The sequence below is a fragment of the Balaenoptera borealis genome (assembly GCF_965194805.1).
Source record: "Balaenoptera borealis genome assembly, chromosome: 6".
Lineage (NCBI taxonomy): Eukaryota > Metazoa > Chordata > Mammalia > Artiodactyla > Balaenopteridae > Balaenoptera > Balaenoptera borealis.
In genome coordinates this window covers 15,014,489-15,025,179 of record NC_138863.1, presented here as the reverse complement: position 1 = coordinate 15,025,179, position 10,691 = coordinate 15,014,489, and the positions used below count along the sequence as shown (strand labels likewise).

The 10,691-nt window shown below is 42.8% G+C and overlaps 1 protein-coding gene across 2 annotated transcripts in view; it reads left to right on the top strand.

The window, feature by feature from the left end:
* Window positions 1–6,794: 6,794 nt before the first annotated feature.
* Window positions 6,795–10,691, top strand: part of ACSL3 (acyl-CoA synthetase long chain family member 3) — a 78,668-nt gene continuing 74,771 nt past the window's right edge. Inside the window, exons 1-2 of one of the 2 annotated variants that reach the window (XM_082396809.1) lie at window positions 6,795–7,045; window positions 7,646–7,745. The gene's annotated coding sequence lies outside the window, so the exon portion shown is untranslated. The remainder of the gene's footprint in view (window positions 7,046–7,645; window positions 7,746–10,691) is intronic. The other variant, XM_082396808.1, reaches the window with a different exon arrangement.

The window sequence follows — 10,691 nt, the reverse complement described above, 5'->3', positions numbered from 1 at the left end:
CGGAATAAAAAGAAGAAGATGTGGTTCTTCTTCTCAAACAGCTAGCTCATCATGGGGTTTGAGAAAGAGATAAACACAACTGACCTAATACAGCACGAGAAGCACTAAGCTCACGGTAGTGCAATATGGTGTTTTTGTTTCCTTTCACCTTTCTACCAGTAACACGCTCTGATATCCCTGTGGGACATCTACACCCACCGCCCAACACTTTCCCTCGTGCTTCTGAGATGTGGAGTGCTGACCTCCATCCTTGGATCCCAGGCTGGAGCAGGTGAGTCAGGTCTGGACAGACAGAGTATACTGTTGTGGACATAAATTGAGCAAGGAGGGACATATAATGCCTCAAGAGGAAATGAGATTTCTGGGAGGAAAGTTGGAATTTCCAGTGGGAGAGGAGTCCGCCATAACCTCCAGCCATCTTGCTGCCCTGGGGGTGGGGAAGCCAGGATGAAGCAAACACTGTCACCAAGGAAGTAGATCTGAGGAATGGAGAAAGTCAAAACTACTCTTTCTGATCCTTTTGAGCTCTGTATCAAGCTGTCCCTGAAGGCTGATGTACACCCTTTAATTTGTAAGCCATTAAACTCCAATTGCTTAAGCAAGTTTAATTTGCATTTTCTTTTGCTTGTAACCCAAGGAGACCTAACTGATAAACCAATAGCATGAACAATGCAGAGAGAATGGGACAAGTAATTTTGCTTGGGATCTTCCCAGAGCACTTGACATTGAGTTAAATGCCTTAAATAACAAAGCAAGATATAATGGACGTTTGGGTGATAGGACTGTGTTCCTTGTTATAATATTTATGGATTCTGCAAATTGGGCAGGATTTCTAAAAATGCCAGGTCAAGTCCATGTGATACAAGAATATATTCCTAGTTTCTGGGAGAGGCTCTCTGGAGTCGCAAAATTATTTTCCTGCCAAAAATATCAGCCAGTTCCTCACTAGGGCTTAAATGTCACCTCTCAGAGTTGTCTCCCTTGACCTCCCTATGCAAAATTGTCTTTGTTCCTCTTTTCTCCTAGTTATCCTGTTTAAATGTCCGAAGAGCACCTCCAACTCTGGAACTATCTTTTTATTTATTTATTATAATGATCTTAGAGCACAAGCTTCTTGAAGGTCAGGACCATTTCTGGCTCAGTAAGTGCTGTACTTGCGACAACTAGCACAGTGCCTGTCCTCTGGTGGCACTTAAATATCTGTTGAATTAATGTTCAGTTAATTAGAGCATCGAATCCAGGTTTGGTTTCCAAATATTTTATAATGATGGAGAGAAATTATAGCAGGTCCAGAGAAAAGAAACAAAAAGGATGCGGGGAGTGAGAAGTAAGTTCAGTAAGGAATGCTAAAAGGAATTAAGACAGAGAGTTCCCGAGAAGAGAAGTCTTAGGGGTTATTTACTTATTTCACAATTATAGGAAGGCTCTTTATCAGAAAAATATAGAACAGTTTGTATTGCCAAAAACTCTCTATTGCCTTTTACATTCTTCTTTCTTTTTTTTTTTTTTAAAGCTTTGATGTTCTTAAGGGGTTTTTTTTAGATTTATTTAATTAATTTATTTATTTTTGGCTGTGTTGGGTCTTCGTTGCTGTGCGTGGGCTTTCTCTAGTTGGCGGTGTGTGGGGGCTACTCTTCACTGTGGTGCGCAGGCTTCTCATTGTGGTGGCTTCCCTTGTTGCGGAGCACGGTCTCGAGGTGCGTGGGCTTCAGTAGTTTTGGCACGCGGGCTCTAGAGCTCAGGCTCAGTAGTTGTGGCACATGGGCTTAGTTGCTCTGTGGCATGTGAGATCTTCCCAGACCAGGGCTTGAACCTATGTCCCCTGCATTGGCAGGCGGATTCTTAACCACTGCACCACCAGGGAAGCCCCCTTTCTTCCTTCTTGATGCCAGCGTGTGGTTGTAATGGCTGGAGCTCTAGCAGCTATTTTATGACCTTGAATATGGACCTTGAACATGGTCCTTGAATATGGACCTTGAATACGGTCACATATGAAGAAGCCACACACTGAGAATAGCAGAGCAGAAAGAGAGAAACATCTTGGGTCCCTGATGATTTCATGGAGTTGTTGTTCTAGCCTTGGACTACCTCGTTCCATACTCCTTTTATGTGGAATAAACATCTTTGCATGGTCTAGCTGCTATTATTTTGCATTCTCAGGTACATGCAGCCAAAATTAATTCTAGCTGATACTCTAGGTTATCTCTTTTTAATCAAATATATTGAGTCTCTGTTCCAGTACATCTTTGAAGAATAATAGAAAACCAACTATTCTGGAGAGTTTAATATAACTGCCTGAATTCAGAGTTTTTTTACAGATATAAAATGGATAGGAGAGTTATATGAATTGATAAATTACAGAGAAGGTTTAATAAAAATAATATAAAAAGCTAAGTATTCAGAGACTAATACGTAAAACAGCAAACAAGCCCAACAATGGATTTGAAGAGACTTTTAGACACATAAGTATGTGTAGCTAATTAATGTTCACTGCCTTAACTGGAAGTTATCATTAATCAAAATGAACCAGGAATGAAAAAGTATGTGTGGTTACTTTAAAAAGCCAATTAATTTTAGGCTATTTTAATGGAATTCTGACAGGTAAGGACTTGGAATGGATTCTTTCAATATATTTTACAATTGTCAGGCCCTTATTAAAGTTTAGGTATTCTATTTTGTCCTCCAAATGACGAAGAAAGGAGAAGAATAATAAAAATGACTAAAGGGATAGAAGATAGGTCATTTGGAAAAGAGTTAAAAAAAAAAAAGGTAGTCTAGCCTGGAAAAGAAAAAGTAAAAGTGGAATTTAAAGTATTTCATTAATATGAAGGGTTACTAAAAGGAGGCAGGTCGGTTCTTAATCACTAAAGTGGAACAAAATTAAATTACCTTAAATTGAAGAAAGAACACATTGCTAGAGTGTTTATGGACTCCAGTGTCATTGAAAGACATTGAGTTTGAGAATCTCAATCCCTAGAGATCTTTAGTGGATGTGAGGGTATCCCACTGTGATGTCTCACCCCATGATCAACATGTGCATCCCTCCTGAAGTTGATACCTGTGTTGCAAAGAACTTCCTAGAAGGACCGCAGGATTTGGATATACAAGATCTCTTAGAATTCTCCTGATTCTTTCCTTGAAATTCAGTAATTGGAAAATTTCTTAAAATACATTCCAGTTTCTTTTTTTTTTAAACAAATGGATAATGGCAAACACTGTTGAGTGTCCATTTGTAGCAGATTCTGTTGATGCCCTGAACATATCCCCTCGGCATTCACACATCCAGGATTTGCTGATGGCACCTGTGAATCTCCATCTCAGGGCTTTCCCCTACCAGAGGGTAAGGCAGTAATTTGTCCCTATTGGGGCTGATACATAACCCAGGCACAGTTCTGCCAATCCTGCCTACTAAGTCTTGCTAGCACTACAACCTGAGGCCCCACAGAGTATCGGCTTTGCCTTCATGGAATCTTGCGTAACACTGATCTGCAACCTAGAAACTCATTTTCCTGCAGAGTAGCAGCAATGAGCATGTGACTATAGGATCCATGGGTATTACCATATACATGCCGCCTGATAGAACTCTTAAAGGTCTCTTAAAGGCCCAGCTAAGGAGTCAGCTTGTAGATGATGCTCTTTTGGGGTGGGGCCCTGTACTTCAAAATATGGCATAGGCTTTGAACCAAAGGTCAAATGATGCTCTGTCCCCAGTTGCTAGAACATCCTCTCCCAGCCATAGTGGATGATCTATGGTTGAGCTAAGCTTATCAGGGTATTTTCATTTGCTAGTGATTGGTTTAGGGGAAGTGGGCTGAATACATCTTGGGAAGATGCAGTTCCATAGTAAACACATACTGACATGTTGGAGAAGCCAATTTTCCCTTCTGGCTTTTGATGTAGTATTGTGTAAAGACAACGTTTGAAGCAGTTGCAGCCACTCTGTAACCAGGAAGAGAGAGAACATGAAGACTGAGAATGGCAGAGTAAAGAGATAGAAGGAGCTGGGTTCTGATGACACCAGTGAGCCCTTTGAAGAAACCCTAGAATTGCCTTCCTCTGGACATTTTACATGAGATAACAGATGGTTTTATTGTTTAAGCCACTTCTAGTCAGAGGTGGGTAATGTCCAGTGATACCCACGGTGGACACTTCTGAATTGGGCTTCCCACATTTATTCCTTCCCATGGCTGCTTCTGTGTTGATGGTGTCCACCTTCCACTAGAAAGGCCAAAAATGCTGACATTTCCTGGTTTCTCTTGCAGCTAGGAAATGACGTGACCCAATTCTGGCCAACAGGACTTGAGGAGCAGTCAGTTGTTAGCTTTCTGAGAAAGGGTTTCCTCCTTGATAAGAAGTGGCATTTAGGAAACATGCCCTTATTCTTTGGCCAGATGCTGTTGTGTCTTCATGTGACACTTGAAACTGTGGCGGCCATCCGTGAATATGATGGTCTAAGGATAAAGCCAGAGTGAAAGATGTAAAAGCTGAGGTCCTCAGTGACCTAGCAGAGTCCCTGGACCAACCTTGGACTTGTCCTGCCTCTTGAGTTATCCTTAAGTGAGGTAAATAAATGTCATAATTTAAGTTGGTTTTTGTTGGATGTTCTGCTCCTTGAGGCCAGAGCCATCTTAACTCAAAAATATAGTATAGTATGCTACTTCAATCACGGTCTTCCCTTCCCAATCCACCAGAAATGAAAGAATAAAAAGTTTCTCTTAAACTTTTAAACATCAGCTGGTCCTGGTTTTACCTTATAATGATTATGGAAAATGCTAGTAGTACATAGTTTGCTATAGAAGCACAAACTATTTCTATGACCCTTCACATGAGACAGATCATTAGGTATTCATGAAAATTACAAAGATATCTCCTCTCAATAGCCCTGTAATTGGGAGAAATAACAAAATTGTAAAAGGAAGTGTTGGATGTTTTCATTCAGTTGGCCATTATAGTTTCTGAATTGAGTTTTTCTAAAAAGAAGGAAAATGCAGCCAAATTCCATAATTCCCTCAAAAGCTCTAAGTAAAAATATACTGAAATCCTGAATAAAAGAAAAGCAACTGTGCATATATTATTTTATTTTAAAAACAGAACATCTTAAGAGACTGGAAATATTACATTTCTGTTTACCCTAAGCAAACAAGATGGGAATTTAGAGTTTTGAGTCCAAGGAGTATTTTCCTTTAAAAATATATATCATACACACACACACACACACACACACACACACACACACACACACACACACACACACACACACTAGTAATACAGAAAGAGATAATGAAGATGTTAAGATGTTGCTGGAATTCTACTAGTCTGCTTTATGCTTATTGATGGAAAAAAAGATTCCTCCCTTGTAAATTACTTATTTTGCTAGAGGCTTTTCCTGGTTCTGGAACTACCACTTTTAAGGTATACTTCCCTCAGCATGCAGAATGGTGGCGGTCTTTTCAGGTAAGAAATTCTGCATTCCATTTATCTTCAGGGTGTTAACCTTTGACAGAGCTTTGACAGACTAGCGAGCAAATGAACCTATTTTTCTAGCAGAAGAGCAGGTTGCCTGAATCAGGTATCCTTTCCTTTAGGTAGTTAAACTGGCCTGGGGCCCAAGGTGAGGGAGATTTCTTTGCTCTCAGTCTCATCACTACACCCAGCTCAAGTTCAGGCGGCTTCACGGATTTTGAGATTCTCTTGGGAAGCGAGCCCCTGCTTTAGCCTGAGGCTGGCTCATGAACGTCACCTTTCACCTACTTAAAGACAAGTTTTGCATAGCATCGAGGTTTACTATTCAAGTAGCTATTTCTAGCTCCTTCATTACTTCAAAACAAAATAAAACCCTCCAAATGTTTTATTTCCTGTGGTATCAAATCTGACGTAATGTAACTTTGTCCACAGACCAACTAAATAATATGTTGGATTAAAGAAAAAAAAAAAAAGCTCAACCTCACTGCTGCTTGGGTAATGAAAGCCATCTTTCTTACAGTGTATTGTACTTGCTGTTTTAGTCATTTGTGTTTTGGTTCGTTTGCTTGCAGTAAGGCAGTCTACCTGCACTCTATGTTTTTTTTCCTTTTTGTAGTGTCTAAAGTGAAATATAATGGCAAACTTTAAAATACAGAAACACTTTTAGCTTCATAAAAAGAACGTCCAAAGACAATAATTTGGGGTCAACTTTATCATTTGACAACAAATATCAATCTGGTATAATTAGTGAGTGCACTGAGGGGAGATGGGTTATTTGCTGGGTTCGGTGAGGCCAAAACAAGAGACAATAAAGAAACATGCTTTGAATTTTTGAGACCCTCTCGCTTCAGACATTTCCAAAAATCATTTTATTTTACAAAATTTGACAAATTTGTGCAAGAACGAAACAAGTAATCCAGTTAAGAATGAAAATAATAACGCGCATTTTTTCCCCTGATCTATATTAAGATTTATGCATTACAGCAGTATCTGCGTTTTGTAGTTCTTTTTTCGGGGAACAAGGCGGGGGTCTTTTTTCTCCGGAACTGCCCTCCTGCAGACCCGGCCGGCCCCGCCCCATCTCCGCCCATGTTGCGGCCGCACAGACTGGCTCTCCTCCCCCGGCCGCAGTGGTCCAGTCCCTCCCCGCCGACCTGTCCCCGCCCCGCGCCGGCTGCGGCTGGGTCGCGTCCGCCCCGGCTCGGGCGAATGACCCATAGTAACCCCGCCCCGCCCCCGGCCGGAATTCGATAGGCCCAGCCCCGCACGCGCCACCGCCCGCGGGCCAATGGGCGGCTGCCTCTCTGCATATGCAACGAGCGCCGGCCGGGGGCGCGCGTCCCGGGCGGTTCGGCTCAACAGACGCTGGTCTGCCGGCGCTGGGCCGCTACGCTGCGCTTGTTGCGAGTGCTGGGGCTGAGACCAGGCGGCGCGGCAGCTGACCGGGCAGCCGACCGCCGCCCTCTCGCAGTGGGACCGCGGCGGCTGCGTCAGGGTCCCCAGGAGGCGGACCGGGGCGTGAATGCTCTGGCGGCGCAGCCAGGCCTGCATGGGCCGGAGGAACCGGAGCTCCGGCGTCGCGGTGAGTGCGGCGCCCGTGGTGGGAGCGGCGGGGCCGTGTTGGCGGCGGGGCCTCCGCGTGCGGCCGGGCTGGGCCCGAGGGCGGCCCGGGCCTGGGGGAGGGACGCGGCCGGCCTGGAGGCCCCGGCTCCTCGACGTGGCCGCCGAGCCCGGCGCCGAGGGTGTGCGCGCTGGCGGTGCGGGCTCTGGGGCCGGCCCGCGGCGTGTGTGGGAGGCGCGGCCGTGGGGTCCGGGAAGCGGGTGAGGTGGGGCCCGGGCCGAAAGGGCCCACGTGAGCTGGGGGAACCGTAGCCAGAGCGGCCGCGCTGTCCGGGGGAGGAAGGATGCGCGGGGTCTCTCCCGGCGCTTTGGGGGCGGAGTGGGCTGGGGGATTGGCCACTTTCACTAGCCCGGCTCTGACGCCGTCGCTGGGAGGAAACTGAGCCCTGCGGTTTCGGAAACCCACACTGGGGGGGTGGGTGGGTTGCTGCGGGGTGTGAGGAGAAATTGGGGGTGTGAGATGGGTCAACCTTGGTATTTGTTCTGGCCACGATCGGTGGTGATGGGGCGGGGATGAAAACTGTTGTCTTGGGGTTGGGAGTTGAAGGTTTATTTTCCCTAGGTGCGTTTTAATTATACAGCAGCAGTGGAACGTGTAATACCGAGAGAGTACTCACTACCAGCAGCCCAGTGGGGTAGGGATGATCCGGCCCGTTTCACAGGTGAGGAACCCGAGGCCCAGAGACATAGAACTGGTTTGTCCAGGCTGGGTTTAGAAAATGTGCTCGAAGCTATTGTGTATATGGCTCTTCAAAAAAAGGGTAGAACGATGTCTTTGAAATTATATGGACGTTAGAGAGAGAATAGGCCTCGTGAAAGTGATTATAGTCGAATAAGATGACAAACAGCTGACACTTATTGAGTCTTTATAACATTGCAGGCGTTGTGCTAAGAGCTTTCTGTATAGTATTTCTGAAACTGTTAACAACCCGCTAGGGGGGCGGTTATTCCCATTTTACAGCTGGAGAAACTGCTGTTTGGATATATTAACTTGCCCCCAGATCACAGCAAGTAAGAGGAGAAGCTGGGATTCAGATCCGCCTGTCTGAAAATACAGAGCTTTCACATCTAAGCGCTATAGTATGCTGCCACTCCTTGGTGGCTGGCTGAATAGTTGTCACCGTGGATTTTTGTTTGAGTGGCCAGGAGAGCTGTAGTTTGATGATAACCTTTTTTGTTTCCCCAGATTAGTTCCGAGAGTTGAAGGGTGCTGCTGAGTTGCTCCTGAAAGTGTATTAGTAGGTTATTACAGGGAGGAGGAGGTGTCACCCGGGAGTGTGCCGCACAGACTTTATTCTTTTGTGTTCTGGCGTCTTCCCATGCACTTCTCACTCTTGGGGATGAGTAAGGCTTCTTTAGTCACTCTGGCATTTTCCCTTTAGACTTTTCCTGGTTTCTCTCTTTTTCTATAGGAAGAGTTGGTTCTGTAGGATGGCAGTGTTGGGTGTAGAGCAGAGATCCACTGGATGTATGGGTCACCTAGTGTCTTTGGGTCTCAGTTACTGGGTTTGTAAGATGTTTGCGCTGGTTGATTTAAAGCTGAAATATTCTGAGTCATGTCCTTGAAGGAAAGAAGGAAGGAAGGAGGGATGGGGAGAATCAATCCCTGTCTGGTTTGGTAAGTCAGATCTTAAAGCCCCAACATTTTTCTCATTGCTTATGTGCTCCTCTGCTGTGTGGTTCTGCTTAAATTAACCACTCCTCTTTCAATTAATTGCTCACTTAGAGCCTTTAATTCCTATTCTATGTCAGGCACCATGTAAAGTGCTGGGAATGCAGCAGTGAACAGAATTGGTGTGAGCTTTGCCTTTACGGAAGAAACAAACATGAAGCAAATCTCATACAAATAGTATATAATTACAAATTATGATATGTGTAATGTGTAATGAAGGACAGGTAGTGTGTGAACGAATATTATATAGAGGATTGTGATTTAGATGGAAATCTGGTCTAGGGAGGTTTTTTTGTTTTTCCCTTTAGATGGTGGGTGACCAGTAGTGCTTGTTGACTAGACTGGGTACTATATATATATTTTTAAACTTTTTATTTTGGGATGATTTGAGAGTTACAGAAAAGTTGCAAATATGGAATATTCCTGTATACCATAACCCAGCTCCCCTGCTCTTATATTAACACGTCACATAACCTTGGTGCATTTGTCAAAACAAGAAATTGATATTATCTTCTTAACTAAACTGTAGACTTTATTCACCAATTTTTCCACTAATGCCCTTTTTTCTGTTCCAGGATTGAGTCCATGATACCAGCTGGCATTTTGGATTCATGTTATTTTAGTCTTCTCTAATATTAAATACTAATTTTAAAATTTACCTTTTATGAGTTTACTTCTAATAATTTGTAAGAGTGGTATGGAACACTAAGAAAATAAATATACGAATATGTAAAGTAAATATATTATATGTCATTTTCCAGCGATTCCAGTTTTGTTTAAATTAAGATTGCCCAGTATCAGTACGGTAGAAAGAAAATTGATCAGACTTAAAATTCAGGATCTGGAAAGGGAACATTTTCACTGGCATCTCTTTATCTCTGAAATTCCTTTTATTTAATTTTACTTATTCCTCTTTCTTTTTTTTTGACAGATTATATTCCATTGTAGGTTATTATAAGATATTGGGTATAATTCCCTGTGTTATACAGTACATCCTTGTTGCTTATCTATTTTACGTATAGCAGTTTGTATCTGTTAATCCCGTACTACTAATTTGTCCCTCCCCTCCTCCCTCTCCCCTTTGGTGACCATGTTTGTTTTCTGTGTCTGTGAGTCTGTTTCTGTTTTGTATACATACTCATTTGTATTATTTTTTAGATTCCACATACAAGTGATATCATATAGTATTTGTCTTTTTCTGTCTGACTTGTTTCACTAAGCTTAATATTCTCTAGGTCCATCCATGTTGCTGCAAATGGCAATATTTCATTCTTTTTTATGGCTGAGTAATATTATAAACATACACACGCATATACATATCACATCTTCTTAAGCCAATCGTCTGTTGATGGGCACTTGTGTTGCTTCCATGTCTTGGCCATTGTAAATATGCTGCTAATATACATGTACCCAAATGTTCATTTTGAATTAGACTTTTCATCCTTTCTGGAGTGGAATTGCTGGATCATATGGTGATTCTATTTTTAGTCTTTTAAAGTACCTGAATACTGTTTCCCATAGTGGCTACACCAAATTACATTCCCACCAACAGTGTAGGAGGGTTCCCTTTTCTCCTTCAGCATTTATTATATGTAGACTTTTGATGGTAGCCATTCTGACAGGTGTGAGGTGATACCTCACTGTGGTTTGTTTGGATTTGTATTTCTCTAATAATTAGTGATGTTGAGGATCTTTTCATGTGCCTGTTAGCTATCTGTATGTCTTCTTTGGAGAAATGTCTGTTTAGGTCTTCTGCCCACTTTCTGATTGGGTGGTTTGAGTTTTTTTTGATATTGAGTTGTATGAGCTGTTTGTATAGTTTGAATATTAACCCTTTGTCAATTGCATCATTTGCAAATATTTCATAGGTTGTCTTTTCATTTTGTTTATGGTTTCTTTTGCTGTGTAAAACTTTTAAGTTTGATTAGGTCTCATT